This window comes from Hylobates moloch, unplaced genomic scaffold, assembly GCF_009828535.3.
Source record: "Hylobates moloch isolate HMO894 unplaced genomic scaffold, HMol_V3 SCAFFOLD_10, whole genome shotgun sequence".
Taxonomy (NCBI): domain Eukaryota; kingdom Metazoa; phylum Chordata; class Mammalia; order Primates; family Hylobatidae; genus Hylobates; species Hylobates moloch.
In genome coordinates this window covers 109,722,159-109,746,811 of record NW_026652285.1, presented here as the reverse complement: position 1 = coordinate 109,746,811, position 24,653 = coordinate 109,722,159, and the positions used below count along the sequence as shown (strand labels likewise).

The window sequence follows — 24,653 nt, the reverse complement described above, 5'->3', positions numbered from 1 at the left end:
CTATTGAAAATACAAAAATTAGCCTAGTGTGATGGCGGGCGCCTGTAATCCCAGCTACTCAGGAGGCTGAGGTTGCAGTGAGCAGAGATCACATCACTACACTCCAGCCTGGGCGACAGAGCACGACTCTGTCTCAAAAGAAAAAAAAAAAGTATGGATAAACAGGCAATTCTCATTTAATTAAATCTCTCTGGGGGCAACTTGGCAATAGTTATCAAATTTTTAAAACATACACACCACCAGGCTCAGTGGCATGCACCTGTAGTCCCAGCTCCTTGGGAGACTGGGGCAGGAGGATCACTTGAGCCCAGGAGTCCAAGGCCAGCCTGGGCCACACAACAAGAACTCCATCTCTTAAAACAAAAGAAGTACATACCCCTTGGTTGAGCAATTCTCTATTGGTAGTATAATTTTACTTATATATAATCTGTAAAATATATAATCTGTAAGATAAATTTTTGCAGAATTTATTATGCATATACTATATAGTGCTTACTATTTGTAGTAATAATAATACATAGTACATATAATACGAATAATGGTATATGTGTAGCTTACTCTACAGATATACTAGCAAAAGTTCCCCAGATCACAGGGAACAAGGACATGCATTCTACCTTCTCTCCAGGTGAGAGGATCTGAGTCCCCACCCACAGAAGGCTAGTTATAGACATTGTTATTCCCCTACAAGGGAACATCCAAAAGTCCTTGCAGAGGGTAAGAAAAGGCTGGTGTGCTCGCATGGGAAGTCACAGAACAGGGTGTCTATGATACCAAGACTCGTGTAAGAGAACAGAAAGATGCTGGTATGTGCACAAACATCTTTTTGGAATGAATTATAAGAAATTATTAATAGTGTGACATGTTTAAGTAAGATTAAGAGCAGAAAGGGAGATGGGAAGTCTTTTACTCTGCAATATGCACCTTTTCTTACTATTTAGTTTATGTTTCTTTTTCTTTCTTCTGTGGACCTCAAGTGTGCTGAGGATTCTGAGCACTCCACTCCAGCACACAGGACACTGCTACCACTGCTCCATGCTGCTCTTCATCTGGTCAACTATTTTTAATCACGTAGTGAGCACCCATTAACCCACCACTCACAACAAAAACCAGGATCTTGTCAAGAATCAACACCTAACCAGCCACATGGCCCTCATCACCCCATCATTACTGCCTCTTCCTGCTCAAGCCAACTATCAGAACAAGAAACATAGGCTGTAGCTTCAAAGAAAGTCCCCAAATTAACAGGCTAACAGCAAATCCATCTAAAGAATGTACAAATGAACAACAAAATAAATTCAAAGAAAGGAACAGGAAAGAGATAATAAAATGAGTGGATATCTATACAATAAATATAGGTTAAAAATTCCAGGCCAGGACTGGGCGCAGTGGCTCACACCTGTATTCCCAGCACTTTGGGAGGCCGAGGCAGGTGGATCACCTGAGGTCAGGAGTTCGAGACCAGCCTGGCCAACATGGCAAAACCCTGTATCTACTAAAAGTACAAAAATTAGCCGGGCATGGTGGTGTGCACCTGTAATCCCAGCTACCCAAGAGCGTGAGGCAGGAGAATCGCTGGAACCCGGGAGGCAGAGGCTGCAGTGAGCAGAGATTGCGCCATTGCACTCCAGCCTGGGTGACAGAGCAAGACTCTGTCAATAAATAAATAAATAAATAAAATTCTAGGCCGGCCGCGGTGGCTCACGCCTGTAATCCCAGCACAAGGTCAGGAGTTCGAGACCAGCCGGGCCAACACGGTGAAACACCATCTCTACTAAAAATACAAAAAAATCAGCCCAGTGTGGTGGCAGGCACCTGTAATCCCAGCTACTCGGGAGACTGAGGCAGGAGAATTGCTTGAACCCAGGAGGCAGAGGTTGCAGTGAGCTGAGATCATGCCACTACACTCCAGCCTGGGCAGCAAAACGAGACTCTGTCTCAAAAAGAAAAGAAAAGAAAAGAAATTCTAGGCAAGGCGCAATGCCTCACACCTATTATAATCCCAACACTTTGAGAGGCCATGGTAGGCAGATCACTTGAGCCCAGGAGTTCAAGACCAGCCTGGGCAACATGGAGAGACTCCATCTCTACAAAAAATACAACAATTAGCTGGGGATTGTGGCATATGCCTGTAGTCCCAGCTACTCAGGAAGCTGAGGTGGGAGGATCACTTAAACCCAAAGGCAGAGGTTGCAGTGAGCCAAGATCTCAACACTGTACTCCACCCTGGGTGACAGAGTGAAACCCTGTCTGGAAAAAAAAAATCTAAACAAAAACATCAGCAATTTGAATTCAACAGTGTGTAAAAAATATATATATACTATCAGCAGATATTGTTGGGTGTGTAACTCACCACATTAATAGATTTTTTGGCTGGGCGCAGTGGCTCATGCCTGTAATCCCAGCACTTTGGGAGGCCGAGGTGGGCAGATCACCTGAAGTCAGGAGTTCGAGACCAGCCTGACCAACATGGTGAAACCCCGTCTCTACTAAAAATATAAAATTAGCAGGGCATAGTGGCGCATGCATGTAATCCCAGCTACCTGGGAGGCTGAGGCAGCAGAATCACTTGAACTCAGGAGGCGGAGGCTGCAGTGAGCCAAGATTGCACCACTGCACTCCAGCCTGGGCAACAAGAGGGAAACTCCATCTCAAAAAAGAGAAAAAAATAGATTTCTTTAAAGACGTAGAAAAACGGCCGGGTGCAGGGGCTCACGCCTGTCATTGGGAGGCAGAGGCAGGCGGATCACCTGAAGTCAGGAGTTTGAGACCAGCTTGGCCAACGTAGTGAAACCCCGCCTCTACTAAAAATACAACAATTAGCCGGGCGTGGTGGGGGCACCTGTAGTCCCAGCTACTCGGGAGACTGAGGCAGGAGAATTGCTGGAACTCAGGAGGCGGAGGCTGCAGTGAGCTGAGACTGCGCCACTGCGCTCCAGCCTGGCGACAGAGTGTGACTCCGTCTCAAAAAAAAAAAAAAAAGATGTAGAAAAACTACTTGGGGTAAAATTCAATACTCAAGTGTGACTTTTACAACTCAGTAAGTTAGGAACGGAAGAGCATCTCCTTACTCTAATAAAAAGTATAGTTCTGTTGAGCAGTCTAGGAAAAAAACAGTTTTTAAGTATTTAAAAAAAACACCATCCTAAATAGGAAAATATTGGAAACATTCCCTTTAAAATCAAGAATAATCATGAAAAGCAAACAGAAACTAGAGAGATGGATAGATATACAGAATGATAAAGCAAATGTGGTAAAATGTTAACACAGGGTATCTGGGTAAAAGGGCCTATGGGAATTCTATGTATTATTTTTGCAACTTTTTTTGTAAGTCTAAAATTATTTCAAACTAGAAATTTAACAAAGTCATAAAAACAGACAAAACCAAGAATAAAGACATCCACTAGCATTGTTTCTTTTCAACATCATATCGTGTCCCAACCAGTACAATTAGACAAGGAATCTGAGGCCTGGGATTAGAAAGGAAGAAATAAAACTGCTATTATATGTTCTACAAAGTATTAGAAATAATAGTATAGCTTAGTAAGATGATGGTAGGAAAGGTTAAATACTCAGTAGTCAGCTGCGTGGTTATTCTACAACAGCAGTAAACAATTAGCTGCTGTAATTAAAGAGAGGCCATCTCTTAACGATGGCATCAGAGAATCATCAGTTATCTAGGAAGAAACCTGCAAAAGATGGCAAGACCTCTACAGGAAAAATTGTAAAATTTCATGGAAATATTTCTTAAAAACTAAATGAAGAGAGAAATATAATACGCTCACAAATAGTAAGATATATTATGAAGATGTGGATTCACACAAAATTGATCCATAGATTCAGTGCAATTCCAATTAATATCCGAACAGGATTTTTCATGAAATTTTATGATTCTAGAGTTAATATTGAAGAATAAGTGGCCAAAAATATCCAGAACGCCACTGCACTCCAGCCTGGCCAAGAGAGTGAGAGCCTGTCTCTAAAAAAACAGAAACAAAACAGAAACTCCCACACATTTGAACTGTGGGATACAGTATGTCAGGCTGACGAAGAAAGGAGGACTTGTTCAATACCTAAAGCTAGGAAAAAATGATTATACACATGAAGAAAGATGGGGAAAAAATTTTTTTTGAGACAGGGTCTGGCTCTGTAACCCAGGCTAGAGGGCAGTGGTGCAATCTCAGCTCACTGCTTGCCTCCCAGGCTCAAGTCATCCTCCCACCTCAGCCTTATTAGCTGGGACCACAGGCACGTGCCACCATGCCTGGCTAATATTTGTATTTTTTGTAGAGATGGTGTCTCGCTTTGTTGCCCAGGCTGGTCTCGAGCTCCTGAGCTCAAGCGATTCTCCTGCCAGCCTCCCAAAGTGCTCAGACTACAGGTGTGAGCCACCACACCGGCACATGATGAAAGATGAAATTGAATCCCTGCTTCACATGATTTACATTAAAAAAAGAAAAAGGTCAGCCACAGAAGAAATAAGATATTACATGCCAAAAACAAAACCTCGGCTAAGCACAACCTATCTAGGTAAATACATTTTGGACTGCAAGAAAAAGAAAAGTCTCTTAAAATACAAAAGGGGGCCAAGCGCAGTGCCTCACATCTGTAATCCCAGCACTTGAGAGGGCGAGGTGGGCGGATCACTTGAGCCCACGAGTTTGAGACCAGCCTGGGCAACATAGAGAAACCCCATCTCTGCAAAAAATACAAAAATTAGCCAGGTATGGTGGTACATACCTACTATGGTGGACCATCAGTAGTAGTAGGTGGTCCCAGCTACTCGGGAAGCTGAGGTGGTAGAATCACCTAGGCAAGGGGGGTCGAGGCCGCAGTGAACCATGATTGCACCACTGCACTCTAGCCTGGGCAACAGAGACTCTGTCTCAAAAAAAAAAAAAAAAAAATTTAAAAAGGGACCCAGACATGGCGGCACACACTTTCATTCCCAGCTACTTGAAAGGCTGAGGTGGGAGGACTGCTTGAGCCCAGGATTTCAAGTCCAGCCTGGGTAACATAGCAAGACCCTGTCTCTAAAAATAATTAATTAATTTTAGAAATACAAAAAGGACTGTCAAACTAGGAGAATACATTCATAATACACAGAAACAACAAAAAATTAAGAATATACAAAGAACTGCAAAATAATAAGCACAAAGCATGAAAAAATGGGCAAAGGACATCTGTAGACATTTCACAGCAAGGGAAATATGTCCAGCCAAGTACCACGTTGGAGATGTTCAACATTAATAAGAAAAGAAGAAAAACCAAAAATAAGAAAAATACATGTTTTGGGAGGAAAACAATAGAATAAGATCTAGTATTTGATGGCACAACAAACATAATGTATTTAGATGTTCAACATTAATAAGAAAAATAAGAAAAACCAAATAAGATGATAATGACATGCCGTTCTACACACATTCAATTGACTCAAACTCAAGGAAAGAGGATGTGGGCTTGCAGGATATCTACGATGGTTCAGCAGTTCCACTCCAGCCCAAGAGAAGAGACAACCACAGAAGTGTTCCTAGGCTGGCACACTGGCTCACGCCTATAATCCCAGCACTTCGGGAGGCTGAGGTGTGAGGATCCCTTGAGGTCAAAAGCTTGAGACCAGCCTGGGCAACAGTGAGACCTTGTTTCTACAAACACACACACATATTTTTTTTTTAAATAGCCAGGCATGGTGGTATGCACCTGTAGGCCCCGCTACTCAGGAGGGTGAGGTGGGAAAATCACTTGAGCCTGGGAAGTTGAAGCTGCAGTGAACCAAGGTCGCACCACTGCACCCCAGCCTGGGCTACGGGGCAAGACCCTGTCTCAAAAAAAAGAAAAATTCCTTTTTCTGTGTAATTTTATAAAAAGCCATTAAAAAAAACAAAAGATAATTGCAGATGATGATAAATAAACCAAGGTAAAGGGACAGAAACACAGGAGAAGCTACCTTAGATACAAGAACCAGGGAAAGCAATTCTGAAGTCTGAAGAAGACCATTCTGGGCGCTGGGTGCGATGGCTCACACTTGTAATCCCAGCATTTTGGGAGGCTGAGGCAGGTGGATCACTTGAGCTCAGGCGTTCGACACCAGCCAGGCCACCATGGTGAAACCCCGTTTCTACTAAAAATACAACAATTAACCGGGTGTGGTGGCACAAGCCTGTAATGCCAGCTACTCAGGAGACTGAGGCACAACAATCACTTGAACCCAGGAGGTGGAGGCTGCAGTGAGACAAGATCACGCCACAGCACTCCAGCCTGGCTGACAAAGCGAGACCAAATGGAGGAAAAGACCATTCTGGATAGAAAGAACCGCGAGTGACAGAAGGAAGGAGAATTAAAGAAGCAGAAGGTAAAACGCGGTGCACAGGTACAATGAAGTAGTATACAGCCATGAACAGAATGAGATCCCGTCATCCGCAACAAGGATGGAACTGGAGGTCACTGTGTTAAGCGAAATCAGCCAGGCACAGAAAGACAGACTTCACATGCTCTCATTTATTTGTGGGAGCTAAAAATTAAAATAACTGAACTGATGGAGATGGTAGAGTAGAAAGGTGTCTAGGGGCTATCACTTGTAGAAGCAGTATTAAAAAAAAAAAAAAAGAGTAGAAGGATGGTTTCCAGAGGCTGGGAAGGGGAGTGGAGTGGAGTGGGGAGTGGGAGTAGAAATGGTTAATGGGCACAAAAAATAGAGTAAGAACTAGTATTTGATCGCACAACAAAGTGACTACAGTCAACAATGATTTACTGTACATCTTAAAATAACTAAAAGAGTAGAACTGCATGGTCTGTAAACCAGGATCAATGCTTGAGGTGATGGACACCCCAATTACCCTGGTGTGATTGTTATGCACTGTATGCTTGTATCAAAACATCTCATGTGCCCCATAAATAAATACACCTACTATGTACCCACAAAAATTGAAAATAAAAAATTTTTATTAAAAAAAAAAGCAGCCAGCCAGGTGCACTGGCTCCCACCTACAATCCCAGCATACTGGGAGGCCGACTTCCACTCAAACCACCACCCTCTCATCCTAACGACCGCGACAGCCTCTCACCTCACCTGCTGCACCCCTGCAGCCAACTCTCAACACTGCCACGAGAACAACACTGTTAAAACGGAAGCCACATTCCGCCACTCCTCTGCTCAGAATCTCCCAATGGTCCCTCTAGGAGAAGCCTATGAGACCATCACCCCTCTCCAGCTGAGCTGGCTGCCCCATGCCTCGCTCCTAATGCTTCCTCAAGACTGCAGCCACACGCTCCCCACACCACTGCCCATGTGCCCTTCCTTGTCTACACCGGCCATGACACACAAGTTCCGTCTGTTTTGTTCACTGCTACACCCCCGAGACCACAGCATGGAGCAGGTACCTTGCACTTGCGGGATGAACAGACAAAAGTAAAATGGTGGCCAGGCAAGGTGGCTCACACCTGTAATCCCAGCACTTTGGGAGGCTGAGGAGGGCAAATCACTTAAGGCCAAGAGTTCAAGACCAGCTTGGCCAAAATGGTGAAACCCTGTCTCTACTAAAAATACAAAAATGACCCAGGCGTGGTGGCACACATCTGTACTCCCAACTACTCAGGAGGCTGAGGCAGGAGAATCGCTTGAACTTGGGAGACAGAGGTTGCAGTGAGCTGAGATGGCGGCATTGCACTCCAGCCTGGGGGAATAGCGAGACTCTGTCTCAAAAATAAAATTAAAATTAAAATCTAAAAAAAAAATGGAAGGACATCCAGCTGTGGGTGAGAAGCAGGGAGAGGCCCAGCACGGCCCTTGGACACATGCCCCCTGCCTCCTGGGTGTACACATGTCCCCTGGACACATGCCCCTGCCTCCAGCCCACAGCACAGGCCCAGCCTGAGCACAAGGCAATCAAGAAAGTGAAGCCCAGCATGGGCACTGTGCCTCTAGATAGATCCACACAGGGCCAGGAGCCTGTGTTTATTAGGAAGACAACAGTTAACAGGAAACTGCGAAATCTAAGTGTCATCACTCTAACCCAAAATTTCCCACTTCCTTTCAGTGTCTCTTCATAGCTATACATTTCTGTTTTTTGTTTTTGTTTTTGAGATGGAGTCTTGCTCTGTCGCCCAGGCTGGAGTGCAATGGTGCAAACTCAGCTCACTGCAACTTCCACCTCCCAGGTTCAAGTGATTCTCCTGCCTCAGCCTCCCGAGTAGCTGGGATTACAGGCGCACACCGCCATGCCCAGCTATTTTTATAATTTTAGTAGAGATGAGGTCTCACCATGTTGGCCAGGCTGGTCTCTAACTCCTGACCTCAGGTGATCCGCCCACCTCGGCCTCTCAAAGTGCTGGGATTATAGGTGTGAGCAACTGCGCCCAGCCATATGTATACATTTTATATGGTTATGAGCTATATAAACAATTTTTCCCTTGAATATTCCAGCATGTCTTCATATTCTTCAGTTATCACATGAATGGCAGTGTATTTCATAAAGTAGATATATCACAAAGCATTAAAACATTTTTATATCACTGATAATCAGTGATCTTTCAGTTCATCATTACTTTAAAACAGTGGTCCCCAACCTTCTTGGCGCCAGGGACTCATTTCATGGAAGACGATGTTTCCACGGACAAAAGGTGAGGAAGGTAGTTCAGGAAGAAACTGTTCCACCTCAGATCTTCAGGCTCTAGATTCTCATAAGAAGCACGCGACCCAGATCACTCGCATGCGTAGTTCACAATAGGGTTCTCGCTCCTATGAGGATCTAACCCCACTGCTGATCTGACAGAGGCGGAGCTCAGGCAGGGATGCTCAACTCAACACCTGCCACTCAAGTCCTGCTGCGTGGCTCAGTTCCTAATGGGTCACAGCCTGGAGGTTGGGGACCGCTGCATAAAAAACACTAGTAGTACCTTCATGTAAATGATAATTATTGTGAACTCATTTATTCATTCTTCAACAGCACTGAGTGACACCTAATATATGCAACACATTTTATTTTTCTCATTCAGGAAAACTCCATGGGTAAGATTCCTGGGTCCTTTCATGGGTAACAATAGTTCTGGTCTGCTGGGCAGTAAGGAGGTCTTTTTTAAGCAGCCTCTACCAGTGAGGCTGCCAGTGTAGTGCTTGAAAATAGTTAACGGCCAAGGGCAGTGGTTCACGCCTATAATCCCAGCACTTTAGGAGGCTGAGGCGGGCAGACCACCTGAGGTCAGGAGTTCGAGACCAGCCTGGCCAAAAAATGGTGAAATGCCATCTCTACTAAAAATACAAAAATGCAAAAATTAGCCAAGCATAGTGGCGCACAGCTGTAGTCCCAGCTACTTGGGAGGCTGAGGCAGGAGACTCTTGAACCTGGGAGACGGGGGTTGCAGTGAGCTGAGATCATGCCATTGCACTCCAGCCTGGGTGGCAAGAGCAAGACTCCATCTCGAAAAAAAAAAAAAAGAAAGGAAAAAACAGTTAACCACCTGGTACCTTCCTGCTGCAGTCCCTGAATACCAAGGTCCTTGACACCACCTCTGCTGTCCACACTGGCCTGTCTAAGCCATAAGCATCAGCATCCCAGCTCGGCTGCACCCCACCACCTGGCCCAAACTCTGACCACCCTGTGGGCTCAGAATCATGTGCACTGTTCACTTTCCTGTTCAGCTCTAACGTGCTTCTCCTGGTGTCTGTCCAGATAATGCCATGTTCTGGGGCATGGCAGGCCCAGCCTTTACTCAAGCCTTCAGGCATGTACTGCCTCCCCAGCCACCCTCTCCAGTCTGGCCCACCTCACTGGGCCCCAGCTGGCTTCTGTGCAGAAACTAACAGGATGACCTAAAATTCATATGGAAACTTAAGAGACCCAGAATAGCCAAAACAAGCTGGAAAAAGAAGAACGAACTTGGAGGACTCAGACCTCTCCATTTCAAAACTTACAACAAAGGTAAAGTCATCAAGACACCGTGGTACTGGCCTAAAGAACAACATCGGATCAATGGAAGAGAACTGAAAGTTCAGAAACAGACTCACATATTTATGGTCAATTAATTTTTCTTTCTCTTTTTTTTTGGGGGGGAGGGTAAGGGGTGGGGGATGGGGTCTCGCTCTGTTGCCCAAGCTGGAGTGCAGTGGTGTAAACTCAGCTCACTGCAACCTCCATCTCCCACGTCCAAGCGATTCTTCTGCCTCAGCCTCTTGAATAGCTGGGACTACAGGCACCCACCACCACATCAGGCTAATTTTTGTATTTTTAGTAGAGATGGGGTTTTGCCATGTTGGCCAAGCTGGTCTCACACTCCTGACCTCAGCCTCCCAAAGTGCTGGGATTACAGGCGTGAGCCACCGTGCCCGGCCTATGGTCAATGAATTTTTCAATGAAGCCACGAAGACCATTCAATCAAAGGAGAATCTTTTCAGCAAACAGCGCTAGGACAACAGGAGAGCCATGTGCGACAGTGTGAAGACGGACGCCTGCTTCATACCATATACAAAAAGCACAGGGAAGGGTTGCTCAGCCATGGGGACACCTTCTGAGAAATGCACCAAGAAGGGGAAGTTCCAGTACTGGCATTGTCTGACTTGTTGAAAATCACTTTGCTTATTTTATGCACCAGTAAAAATGAGAAAATCGGCCAGGGGTGGTGGCTCACGCCTGTAATCTCAGCACTTTGGGAGGCCAAGGCAGGCGGATCAAGGTCAGGAGCTCGAGACCAGCCTGGGCAACATGGAGAAACCCCCATCTCTACTAAAAATACAAAATTAACTGGGCACGGTGGCACACGCCTGTCATCCCAGCTACTCGGGAGGCTGAGGCAGGAGAATCGCTTAAACCTGGAAGGCAGAGGTTGCAGTGAGCTGAGATCACACCACTGCATGCCAGCCTGGGAGACAAGAGCAAAACTCTGTCTCAAAAAAAAAAAAAAAAAGAGAGAGAGAGAAAATCAAGCCCTTAGTCTTCCCGTGTGCCAAGCACTGTCTTAGGTGCTTTATGCAACCATGCATCACTTAACTACGAGGATACCTTCTGGGAAATTCAACGTTAAGCAACTTCACTGTTCTGTGAACATCACAGACTGTACTCACACAAACCTAGACGCCTACTACACACCGAGGCTATGGGGTAGAGCCTATTGCTTCTGGGCTACAAATCTATGCAGCATGTTACTGTGTTGAATACTGCAGGCAACAGGAATATAATGGTAAGTATTTGCATATATAAATATATCTAAGCATAGAAAAGGTACATAAAAATACAGTGTAAAAAATAAAAAAGGGACACCTGTATGGGACACTTACCATGAATGGAGCTTGCAGGGCTAGAATGGGAAGCTGCTCTGGGTGAGTAAGTAGTGAATGAATGTGAAGGCCTAGGACATTACTATACACTACTGTAGGCTTTATAAACACTGTACACGTAGGCTACACCATCTAAGGCCGGGCACGGTGACTCCCGCCTGTAATCCCAGCACTTTAGGAGGCCAAGATGGATGGATCACCTGAGGTCAGGAGTTCAAGACCAGCCTGGCCAACATGTTGAAACCTTGTCTCTACTAAAAATACAGAATAGTTGGCCAGGTGTGGTGGCAGGTGTCTGTAATCCCAGCTACTCAGGAGGCTGAGGCAGGAAAATCGCTTGAACCTGGGAGGCAGAGGTTGTGGTGAGCTGAGATCACACCACTGCACTCCAGCCTGGGCAACAAGAGCAAAACTCCATCTCAAAAAAAAAAAAAAAAAAAAAAAAAAAATTTAACTTCTTACATTTTTTTGTTAAAAACTAAGATACACTAGCCAGGCGCGGTGGCTCACGCCTGTAATCCCAACACTCTGGGAGGCCAAGGTGAGTGGATCACCTGAGGTCAGGATTTCAAGACCAGCCTAGCCAACATGGCAAAACCCCACCTCTACTAAAAATAAAAAAATTATCTGGGCGTGGTGGTGCACACCTGTAATCCCAGCTACTCAGGAGCTGAGGCAGGAGAATCGCTCCAACCCAGGAGGCAGGGGTTGCAGTGAGCCGAGATCGCACCACTGCACTCCGGCCTGGGCGACAGAGTGAGACTCCGTCTCAAAAAAAATAAAAATAAAACTAAGACACACTGGCCGGGTGTTGTGGCTCACGCCTGTAATCCCAGCACTTTGGGAGGCCAAGGCAGGAGGATGACTTCAGCCTGGCCTGGGCAACATAGCCAGACCTCATCTCTACAAAAAAAAATTAACTAAAACACACACACACATTAGCTGAGGCCCACACAGAGTCAGGATCATCTGTATCACTGTCTTCCACCTCCATATCCTGAACCCTAGAAGATCTTCAGAGGCACTAACATGCATGCAGCCATCATCTCCTATGGTAACCGTGTCTTCTAGATGCCTCCTGAAGGGCCTGCCTGAGACTGTTTCACAGTTAACTTTTTTTAAATAAGTAGGAGTACACTCTACAACAATGGTAAAAAAAAGTATAGTACAGAATAGTAACTACATACACCAGTAACATAGGAGTTTATTATCACGCATTAGGCACTGCACATAACTGTATGTGCGAGACTTTTATACAACTGATAGCAGAGTAGGTTTGTTTACCTGAGCAGGACACATAACACCTATTGCTAGAGTTTTAGGATGTCCTGGGCAACAGGAATTTTAGGGCATCCTGGGCAATAGGAACTTTTGGGCTCCACTACAATCTTTTTTTCTTTTCTTGAGACGGAGTCTCGCTGTCACTCAGGCTGGAGTGCAGTGACACAATCTCGGCTCACTGCAACTTCCACTTCCCAGGTTCAAGCACTTCTCCTGCCTCAGCCTCCCAAGTAGCTGGGATTACAAGTGTGTGCCAACAGGCCCAGCTGATTTTTTGTATTTTTATTTTTGGTAGAGTCAGAGTTTCACCATGTTAGCCAGGCTCGTCGCGAATTCCTGACCTCAAGTGATCCACCTGCCTCGGCCTCCCTCCCACAGCGATGGGATTACAAGCATGAGCCACTGCACCTGGCCAGCTCCATGATAATCTTACTGGACCATCATCTTATATGTTGTCCATCACTGACAGAGACAACATTATGCGGCCCGTGACTATAATTCAAAATAGATCAAAGATCTAATTAAAAGAGCTAAAACTGTAAAACTCATAGAAGAAAACATAGGCACAAATCTTCATAACCTTGAATTTCAAAAGTGTTTCTAAAATAGGACACAAAAGGCACTAGCAACAAAGAAAAAAGGGATAAATTAGACTTTATCAAAATTAAAAATGTTTGTGCTTCAAAGGATACTATCAAGAAAATGAAAACACAACCCACAAAATGGGAAAAATATTTACAAGTCCTGTATCTGTCTGGGTGCGGTGGCTCACACCTGTAATCCCAGCACTTTGGGAGGGTTCCAGTTTTTCCATATCATCATCAACACTGGTTATTGTTTCGTTTTGTTTTGTTTGAGACAGGGTCTCACTCTGTCACCTACCCAGGCTGGAGTGCAGTGGTGCAATCACAGCTCACCGCAGCCTCCAACTCCCAGGCTCGTGATCCTCCCACCTCAGCCTCCTGAGTAGCTGGAACCACGGGTGTGCACATATTCATATTCATATGGCAGTGGGAAGATCGCTTGAGCCCAGGAGTTCAACCAGCCTGATCAACACAGTCTGCACAAAAAATTAAAAAACAAAACATTAGCCAGGCGTGGTGACATGTGGCTGTGGCCCTGGCTACTTGGGGGCACTGAATTGGGAGGATCACTTGGGTCCAGGAGGTTGAGGTTGCAGTGAGCTGTGATCATCCCACTGCACTCCAACGTAGGCAACAGAGTGCAACTGTCTCAAAAAAAAAAAAAAAAAAAGAAAGCGGGGGTCCTATATCTGATAAGGGACTTACCTCTATAATATATGAAGAACATCTGTAACCCATTAATAAAAAGACAACCCAATTTAAAATGGGCAAAGGATCTAAACAGGCATTTCTACAAAGAAGATATACAAATGGCCAATAAGAACATGAAAAGACGTTCAACATCATTAGTCGTCAGCAGCATGCAAATCAAAACCACAATGAGATACTACTTCACAATCCCTAGTTTGGCTATAATTTTAAAAATGAACAACAGCTGGGCAAGGTACACCTGTAATTACACATCTGTAATCCCAGCACTTTGGGAGGCCAAGGTGAGCAGATCGCTTGAGCCCAGGAGTTTGAGAATAGCCTGGGCAACGTGGTGAAACCCCATTCTAAAAAAAAATTTTTAAATTAGCTGGCATTGTGGCCCACACCTGTGTAGTTCTAACTATTAAGGAGGATAAGGCGGGAGGGTCACTTGAGCCTGGGAGTTTGAGGCTGCAGTGACCTGTGACTGCACCACTGCACTTCAGCCTGGGTGACAGGGTGAGACCCTGTCTCTAAAAAAAAAAAAAAAGAACAATAACAAGTGCTGGCGACGATATAAAAACTGGAACCCTCATTCACTGCTGGTAGGAATGTTAGATGGCATAGCCACCATAAAAACACAGTTCCTCAAACGGTTGTCCCACAATGAGACCACTGTAGCTTGCCATGCAATTGTAAGAAGCAACACAGAGATTCTGTGTACACTTTGCCCAGTGCATTAGTCTCCTGCAGTTCCCTTAGCAAAGTATCATAAATTGGTTAACTTAAAACAACTGAAATTTATTTTTATCTTTTCGCAGTTCTGGAGGCCAGAAGCCTGAAATCCGGCTGTCGGCAGGGCCGTGATCCCTCTAAAGCCTCCAGGAAAGAACACTTCCTGGCCTCTTCCAGCTCCAGCGTGGAGGCAACCTTCCGCACTCCCTGGTTCGCAGCACTTGGCCCCACCGCTGCCTCCGCTGCCGTGGCTTCTTCCCTGAGTCTGTGTCCTCTTCTCTTCTTTTATGGACACCAGTCACTAAATCTAGGGCCCACCCTAAATCTACGATGACTTCATCTCAAGATCCTTAATTAATTACATCTGCGAAGATCCTACGTCCAAATTAGGCCCCATTCTCAAGTCATGGGCGGATCTGAATTTGGGAGGACATTTTTGTTTGTTTGTTTGAGTCGGAGTCTCGCTCTGTTGCCCAGGCTGGAGTGCAATGGCACGATCTCAGCTCACTGCCACCTCTGCCTCCCAAGTTCAAGCAATTCTCCTGCCTCAGCCTCCGCAGTATCTGGATTACAGGCGCCCGTCACCACGCCCGACTAATTTTTATATTTTTAGTAGAGACAGGGTTTCACCATGTTGACCAGGCTGGTCTCTTTGGCCAGGCTGGTCTCAAACTCCTGACCTCATGATCCGCCCGCCTTGGCCTCACAAAGTGCTGGGATTACAGGCGTCTGAGCCACTGCGCCCAGCCAGGAGAACACTATTTCTGAAGTCACGGGTGGATCTGAATTTGGGAGGACACTATTTCTGAAGTCACGGGTGGATCTGAATTTGGGAGGACACTATTTCTGAAGTCACAGGGGAATGTGAATTTGGGAAGACGCTACTCAACCCACTGATGCCCAGTTTCCCCAGTGATGAAGCTCAAGCACAATACGACAACCAGGATCAGTCTCTGGCTTTTTGGGTGGAAAATGGGTAAGATGGTACAGCTCATAAGCAGAAAAACTAGGAAGACCAGCTAAAGGGTGACTGCTGTAATCTAAGCAGGGCACTGTGGCGGCTTGGGCCCAACAGTGATGCCATTAGAGGGAGAGTAGTCAGAGAACGGGATGTGCTCTGAGGGTGAGGCTGACGGGATCTTCTGATGAACCAGCTGAACTTGAGAGGGAAAAGGCAGGACTAAGAATGATTCCTTGTTGGCATTTTTACAGACATAAAGGATAAGTTTTTACATTAACGTGGGAGAACTAACATGTTTATGATGTCCAAGAACAACAAATGTATTTCCATAGTTCAGGTCTTCTGTTCCAAGTGCTCGAGTGCCCTGGCTAGAGTGCAGTGTTGTGATCACAGCTCACTGCAACCTCAACCTCTTGATGACACTCCCGCCTCAGCCTCCCAAGTAGCTGGAACCACAGGCAGGAGGCACCACCCCCACCTAATTTTTCTTTTTTTTGAAGAGAAGGAGTCTCTCTATGTTGCCCAGGCTGGTCTGAAACTTCTGGGCCCAAGCAGTCCTCCCGCCTCAGCCTCCCAAAGTACTGGGATTACAGGCGTGAACCACCACAACCCAGCTGGCTACTGACTTAATGTATCAATTTTATATCCAGTTCCTTTACTGAATTTCACTGTCTGTGTTTTAACATTAACTCTCTTGGGTTTTCCGGATATAGTTCATTTCATCTAGGTGTTCAGATTTAATTGAAGATTATACAATATGGTCTCTTACAATTTTGCTGTCCCAAACAGAATATTACTTGAAGGGCTCCCACTGGCCATATTGGAATTAATTTGAGTTTCAAAAGGACAAATGGTGAAAATAGATTTTAACACATTTAATAAGTACAACTTCATTACCGCAGGAGCCATTCTATAGTAATACCAAAAAAATATGAAAGGGGAAAGAAAGCTCTTCTTTGAGAAAAGTGTCAACGAACAAATGGGGAAGGAAAGGCAGACTGGTTTCCCAACATACAGTCAATGCCAAGAGTACGAATGCTCTAAAGAAAAAGAAAGCAGGAGGGAGAGATAGAAAGTGTCCACAGATGCGGCCAGGCGCGGTGGCTCACGCCTGTGATCCCAGCACCTTGGGAGGCCGAGGCGGGTGGATTGCCTGAGCTCAGGAGTTCTAGACCAGCCTGGGCAACACGGTGAAACCCCGTCTCTACTAAAAATACAAAAAAATTAGCTGGGCGCGGTGGCGCACGCGTGTAATCCCAGCTACTCCAAAGGCTGAGACAGGAGAATCACTTGAACCTGGAGGCGGAGGTTTCGGTAAGTCAAGATCACACCACTGCACTCCAGCCTGGGTGACAAAGCGAGACTCCATCTCAAAAAAAAAAAAAGAGTGTCCACAAATGGTACCTGAGGTGGCCCCTTCCAGGTGAACAGACCTGAATGAAGACAAGGCGTAAGCGACCGGATCACTAGGCAGAGCCTCTAGGCGGAGGGGCAGAGAGTGCAAGGCCACAGTCGTCTGACAACAGCCAGGGGGCCATGTTACCTGCAGCACAGCAAGCCAGGAAAAAGTGACAGGAAAGAAGTTCAGAGGCAGGCAAGGGCCAGGCTCTAAGCAGAGCCCAGAAGCCACAGGAAGTCTGCATGCAGAGCAGCAACGCCTGGCAAAGACTGCTGCCCCTGAGCAGAGGGCACAGGGGCCACCAAAAAGCAGGGAGAAGAAGCTGGGACCCCATCACAGCCATGGAGTGCAGAAGGTGTGTCATAAAGGTAGAGCCGACAGCGTCTCCTGGGAAATGCCATTCTACAGATGGTGTCTAGCACTGCAGGGCAAGAGGCAGACCAGGAGAGCTGCGTTTCATGCTGGGCTGAAGGTGCCTATCAGTCTTCCATGCAGTCAACATGGAGTCAACTTAGAGCCACAGCAAAGAGGTCGCCTGGGGCATGAGGCTGGGGTCAACAGAGGACTGGATGGCTCAGGGAATAAGGACACACACAACACGAGGACCAGACTGGGCCTTGGGGCACATCAATATTTAGAAGTCAGGCTTAAGAGGTGAGTCCTCCAAACAGGACTGGGAAGAAAGAGGTGGCACAAAACCAGAAGAGTGGGGTGCTCTAGAAGCCAAATGAAGACAATTAATCCCAGTGTTTTTTCTTGAATTACGATAACAAATGCTGGTGAAAGGACCAGTAAGACGAAGGCTGAGAACTAACCAATGACAATGTCTAGGTCAATGGTGACCATAACCAAAAGGGCATCTGAGGAGTGGTGGAGACCAAAGCCTGCTGCAGCAGGCTCAGCCACGTGGGGACTAGAAACAGCACAGGCAGAAGGAAACCTGAGTGACTGGAATTTAAGGTACAGAAAGGTAAGGAAGAAGCTGAACACAAATAGCCGCGTTTTCAAAGACAGTAGGAGATAATGTTAAAGCTGAAAAGGAGTTAAGACATCCAACATTACAAGATTTGCGGCAGTGAGGGGGTCAAACCCAGCCTCCAATTCGGCCAGAGCTCATGACAACACACGTGACTTGCGAGATGTGAAAACAACAGAACTGCACCACACCTCCCCCACGCCACCCCAGCCCACACGCACGTGGGCCTCCCCCAGGCCACCCCAGCCCACACGCACGTGGGCCTCCCCCACGCCACCCCAGCCCACACGCATGGAACCCTGGAGGCAAAGATTGGAGCGAGCTGAGATCACGCCACTGCACTCCAGCCTGGGCAACAGAGCAACACTCTGTCTCAAAAAGAAAAGTAAAAATAGAAGTAACTAATTTTAATAAACTGCCTTTAACTTGGTATAGATCCAAAACACCATCAACATGTAACCAATATAAAATAATTAGTACCAAAAAAGAGTGTGAACTATCTTACTAAGCCTCTGAAATCTAGTATGCATTTCACACAGCATATCTCAGTTCAATATGGCGTTTCAAGGGTCTGAGGCCCACATGGGGCTGTAGCCACGTTTCTGGAGATCACAGCCACCTCTCCACTCAGCGCTGCAAGTGCAAAAGCCAACCCTTCTCTAAGATTCCATTTGGAATCCAGTGAAAAAGACACTTGTGTATCAGTCTGCAGCAGAGACAGAAACACAGACGGCCTTCCTTTAACCACCTACACGAGGCCCTCTTCGCTGCTTCTATCACACCGTTTATCTCTTTTAATAGCAATTACCAAAGTGTGTAATTGTTTGTCTTTCTCAAAACTAGGACACAAGGGCTTCTGTAAGTACGAGGCAGACGCCACGTGCATTCTCATGCGGCTCCCAGTGCAGAAGCTGGCACACGAAGGCAGTAAGTACTTGTTACAAAAATCAACAAATTAAGGAACACATGAATGGATAAACGGTTCCTGTCTACACTGAGAAGTCAGTTAATTCCAAAAATATTCACCCTGGGCCACAAAAACATACGTAAATAAATCAAGGCACAAGCCAATTCCGGCCCTTTCTCCTTTTGTATCAGGTTACACAACAATCTATCAAGGACCTGAAGTGTGCCAGGCAACATTCAGTGGGTTGGGGAACCAGCAAAGCTAAATAAGCAGGCCGCGGTGGCTCACGCCTGTAATCCCAGCACTTTGGGAGGCCGAGGCAGGCGGATCATTTGAGGTCAGGAGTTCAAGAGCAGCCTGGCCAACATGGCGAAACCCTGTCTCTACTACAAATACAAAAATTAGCCGGGCGTGGTGACACACACTTGTAATCCCAGCTTCTTGGGAGGCTGAGGCAGGAGGATCACTTGAACCTGGGAGGTGGAGACTGCAGTGAGCCGAGATTGCACCACTGCACTCCAGCCTGGGCAACAGAGGGAGACTGTCTCTTAAAATAAATAAATAAATAGAGCCCTAACCTCAAAGAGTTTACAATCTAGCAACTGAGACAAACAAAAAGACCAATAATTAAAACACAAAATAAATGTTACACCAAAAGACAAGGTGCTTTGGAAACAATGACTAGATCTCAATCAGGGGCCAGCAAACTACAGCCTGCCACCTGTTTCTGCACAAACTGAAAGCTAAGCAAGATTTTTAGGCTTTTAGATACATAACTCATAAAAAGTATGTGAATGTTTTTGGCCGGGCCGGTGGCTCACACCTGTAATCCCAGCACTTTGGGAGGCTGAGGCAGGTGGATCACAAGGTCAGGAGTTCGAGACCAGCCTGGCCAATACAGCGAAACCGTGTCTCTATTAAAAATACAAAAATTAGCTGGGCGTGGTGGCGTGAGCCTGTAATCCTCTCAGCTGCTCAGGAGGCTGAGGAAGGAGAATTGCTTGAACCAGGGAGGCAGAGGTTGCAGTGAGCCGAAATTGCACCACTGCACTCCAGCCTGGGCAACCAAATGAGACTCCGTCTCAAAAAAAAAAAAAAAAGTCTGTGACTGTTTCAAGAGTGATATGAAACTTAAATTCCAGTTTCCAAACATTTCCAGTTTTACCAGCACACAGCCACCCCCACTTGTTTACGTATTGCCTATGGCTGCTTTCCTGCCATAAGAAAGCTGAGCAGCTTCCCAGAGACCATGCATGGGCCTCTCGGTGGGCCACAGTGCTGCTCCGCAATGCTCAGCGGGATCAGCCGTGCCGAGTGCCACCTGGTCACCGTACTGCTACTGCCATTTACCAAGACAGCTCACACCCATTGTCAAAACAAGAAGGGAGGAGCAGCCCTCAAGTGCTGTGCCTTTAATCCACACTGCAACTGCAATTGTATGGCAGAGCTCTCTGTTCAACACGCAATGACTCGTCAGACGGGGGTGAGAAGACAACGCATGCTGCAGGTGAAGTACTCATCACAAAGTTCCCAACTCTCTGGAAGGCAGCAGTCAAGTCAAAAAAATTAAGAAGCTCAACAAATCCAAATGAGAAAAACGCAGAGTTCCACACCTACACACATCACCATCAGGCTGAAACCACAGACAGACTCTCAAAAGCAGCGACAGGGCCGGGCGCGGTGGCTCACGCTTGTAATCCCAGCACTTTGGGAGGCCGAGGCGGGCGGATCACGAGGTCAGGAGATCGAGACCACGGTGAAACCCCGTCTCTACTAAAAATACAAAAAATTAGCCGGGCGTGGTGGCAGGCACCTGTAGTCCCAGCTACTTGGAGAGGCTGAGGCAGGAGAATGGCGTGAACCCGGGAGGTGGAGCTTGCAGTGAGCCGAGATCGCGCCACTGCACTCCAGCCTGGGAGGCAGAGCGAGACTCCGTCTCAAAAAAAAAAAAAAAAGCAGTGACAGAGGAGCAACGTGTCATGAACGAGGGTCCTGAGAGACGAGCAATGGTTCCTCATCAAAACCACGGAGCGCAGCCAGACAACACCCTCAGAGCGTTAAAAAAAACCTTTATACAGCTGGGCGCAGTGGCGCACGCCTGTAATCCCAGCACTTTGGGACGCCAAGGTGGGCAGATCACGAGGTCAGGAGATCTAGACCATCCTGGCTAACACGGTGAAATCCCATCTCTACTAAAAACACAAAATACACCACTGGGAGTGGTGGCGGGCGCCTGTAGTCCCAGCTACTTGGGAGGCTGAGGCAGGAGGATGGCGTGAATCTGAGAGGCGGAGCTTGCAGTGAGCCGAGATGGCGCCACTGCACTCCAGCCTGGGCGAGAGGGTGAGACTCTGTCTCAAAAAAAAAAAAAAAAAAAAAAAACCTTTATACACAAAACTACCTTCATAAAGGAAAAATAAAACATTCCAAGATAAATAAAAGTAGAGAGTTCGTCACTGAAAGACCTAAGAGTCCTTCAGGATAAATGAAAGGACACTAGACAGTAACTCAAGCCCACATGAATAGAGAGCACCAAGGCCAGGCACGGTGGCTCATGCCTGTAACCCCAACACTTTGGAAGACTCGAGTCGGAGGATCTTCTAAGACCAGGAGTTGGAGACCAGCCTGGGCAACATAGTGAGATGCCATCTCTACAAAAAAAAAAATTAAAAATCAGCAGGGAATAGTGGCACGCACCCATAGTCCCAACTACTCGGGAGGCTGAGGCGGGAGGATCTCTTTAGCCCGGGAGGTCAAGGCTGCAGTGCTATGATTGTGCCACTGTATTCCCACCTGGGTGACAGAGCGAGACTCTGTCAAGAGGGGAGGGGAGGGGAGGGGAATGGAATCAAGAGCGCCAGTAAAAGCAGCTACACAGGTAAAGTATAAAAGCAGCTACAGAAGACAGTATAAATGTATTTTTTTATTTATAATTTGTTTTCTCTCCTGTATGACTTGAAAGACAGTTGCGTAAAGCAGTAACTATAAATCTGCGTAGATGGGCACACAGTGTAATTTGTATGACAATAACAGTACAAGGGCAAAAGAAATTAAGCTATGCCCAAATAAATAGTTCATATACTATTGTAATAAACTTAGTATTAATACAAACTACATTATCAAAAATTAATATACTAAATTGTAATCCCCAGGACAACCAAGAAAACAAATAAAAAATACAGTCAAATAAACAACGAGGGAATTACAATGGTATACACTAGAAAATATCTAACACAAAAGAAGAAAGCAATGAGTCAGGTGTTGTGGTACGCCTGTAGTCCCAGCTACTCAGGAGGCTGAGACGGGAGGATCCTGTGAGCCTGGGAGTTCAAGGCCACAGTGCGCTATGATCGTGCCTATGAACAGTCACTGCGCTCCAGCCTGGGCAACACAGTGAAACTCCATCTCCCTGAAAAACAAAAACTAACTGAGACAGAAAGTAACAAAAAAGACAGAAGACACAGAAAGCAAATACAAAACAGACAAGTATAAATCCTACCTTTCAGTAATGACATTAGATGAAATGCATTACCTGTCCCACATAAAAAGTAGAGATTGGGGGAACAGATTAAAAAATTTGGGGCCAGGCGCGGTGGCTCATGTCTGTAATCCCAGCACTTTGGGAGGCCAAGGCGGGTGGATCACCTGAGGCCAGGAGTTCTGGACCAGCTTGGCCAACTTGACGAAACTCCATCTCTACTAAAAATACAAAAATTAGCCGGGCGTGGTGGGGGGTGCCTGTAGTCCCAGCTACTGAGGAGGCTGAGGCAGGAGAACTGCTTGAACCGTGGAGTTGGAGGGGATGGGGGCGGAGGTTGCCAGGAGCCGAGGTCATGCCACTGCACTCCAGCCTGGGTGACAGAGTGAGACTCAATGTCAAAAAAAAAAAATGTGATCTTAGTCCTATGAGCTTCTTCCCGATGAGCAAGGAGGCCCTTGGGTCCAGACTATCCTCCCGGAATGACCCCCAAACACCCGTCTCTGCCCCTGCCTGAAAGGAAGACATGGCGCCAGCCCCTGACAGAGGCCAGAGGAAGAAAGGAACAGAACAAGCGGCAACCGAGCCCACTAGGAAGCACAGCACGAAACGAAACAGGCTTCAGAAACAGGCTTAGCAAGTGAGCGGCGAGCAGACTGGGAAAGCGAACATAGACAAATTTGGCCAACCACGTTCTTCAGGGCAGATGAGAATTGATTCCAAAAATCCCCAATTTCTGGGTAATAACATTTGTCAGCCATCCACAAGCGTCTGCACTGCTTGGGAGGAGGATGAAGAGGCACTGCATTGTTTGACCAGTGCTGAAGTGACAGAATTTGAAGATATTAAATCAGGTTACAGAATAGATTTTTATTTTGACAAAAATCCTTACTTCAAAAGTAAAGCTCTCTCAAAGAATTTCATCTGAATGAGAGTCATGATCCATCTTCAAAGTCCACGGAAATCAAATGGAAATCTGGAAAGGAAACTCTTCAAGTCAAATGCAGAATAAAGCCAGGAGGAAGAGGCATCCTGAGGAACCAGACAGGTTCTTCACCTGGTTTACTGGCCATTCTGACGCAGGTGCAGATGAGTTAGGAGAGGTCAGCAAGGACCATACTTGGCCAAATCCATCACAGTGCTCCTTGGTTCCCAATATGGATGATAAAGGAGAAGACGAAGATGATGAGGAGGAGGAACTGGAAGACACTGATGAGGAAGTGGATAAGGAGAAGATAACTAATAGAACACGCATGGATTAGAACCTTCCTTTTTTAAAGCTGTCTCCAGTTCCCGGGAGCAAGGTGCAGTCTTCCTTTTTCCCTCTTATGCTCACCCAGTTCTTGAGGTCTCTTTTGTCTACACCGTGGATCTCAACTTATCTGGGGGGGGGAATACCTTGAGGAGAATAAAATGTGAAAAGAATCTCTACCTCTTTCTGTTTCAAACTCATTTTTATCCCTTCCTGTCTCAATAAACTTGTATGGTATCTACATCACCATGTTCTATGGAAAAAAGAACAACTTTCTGCCCCCTTTGCGCTGTTGGAAGCTAAAGGGCGCCAGGCCCCTATGATGCAGAGAATTCTAGTATTTTTTCTGTCTCTGCATATTGGGCTCAGAGAAAACATGTATCTACTTGCTCTTGTTTAAAAAAAGAAAATTTCAGACCAGGCACAGGGGCACACACCTGTAATCCCAGCACTTTGGGAGACCAAGATGGGAGGATCACTTGAGGCCAGGAGTTCAAAACCAGCCTGAGCAACACAGGAAGACCCCATCTTTACAAAAAATTTAAAAATTAGCTGGACATAGTGGCAGATACCAGTGGTCCCAGCTGATCAGGAGGCCAAGGTGGGAGGATTGCTTGAGCCCAAGGTCGAGGCTGCAGTGAGCTATGATCACACCACTGCACTCCAGCCAGGGTAACAGCAAGACCAGGTCTCTAAAACACACAAAAATAAAACAAAACAAAAATTAAAATTAAAAGCTTTAAAAAATAAGGTTACAGGTCAGGCGCGGTGGCTCAAGCCCATAATCCCAGCACTTTGGGAGGTGGAGGCAGGCGGATCACCTGAGGTCAGGAGTTCAAGAATAGCCTGGCCAACATAGCGAAACCCCATCTCTACTAAAAATATAAAACTTAGCCGGGCACAGTGGCGCATGCCTGTAATCCCAGCTACTTGGGAGGCTGAGGCAGGAGAATCACTTGAACCTGGGAGGCAGAGGTTACAGTGAGCCAAGATCGCGCCATTACACTCCAGCCTGGGCAACAAGAGCAAGACTCCGTCTCTAAATAAATAAATAAATAAGGTTACAGAAGGCCAGCAAAGGGTGGGTCTCAAATGTCTGGTGGGTTGACTGGGCATTCTGA

General features: G+C 46.3%; 1 pseudogene; it reads left to right on the top strand.

Annotated features, from left to right (window-relative positions):
• The first annotated feature begins 12,298 nt into the window (after window positions 1-12,298).
• Window positions 12,299-24,236, top strand: LOC116475494 (protein SET-like; annotated as a pseudogene).
• The last annotated feature ends 417 nt before the right edge of the window (window positions 24,237-24,653 follow it).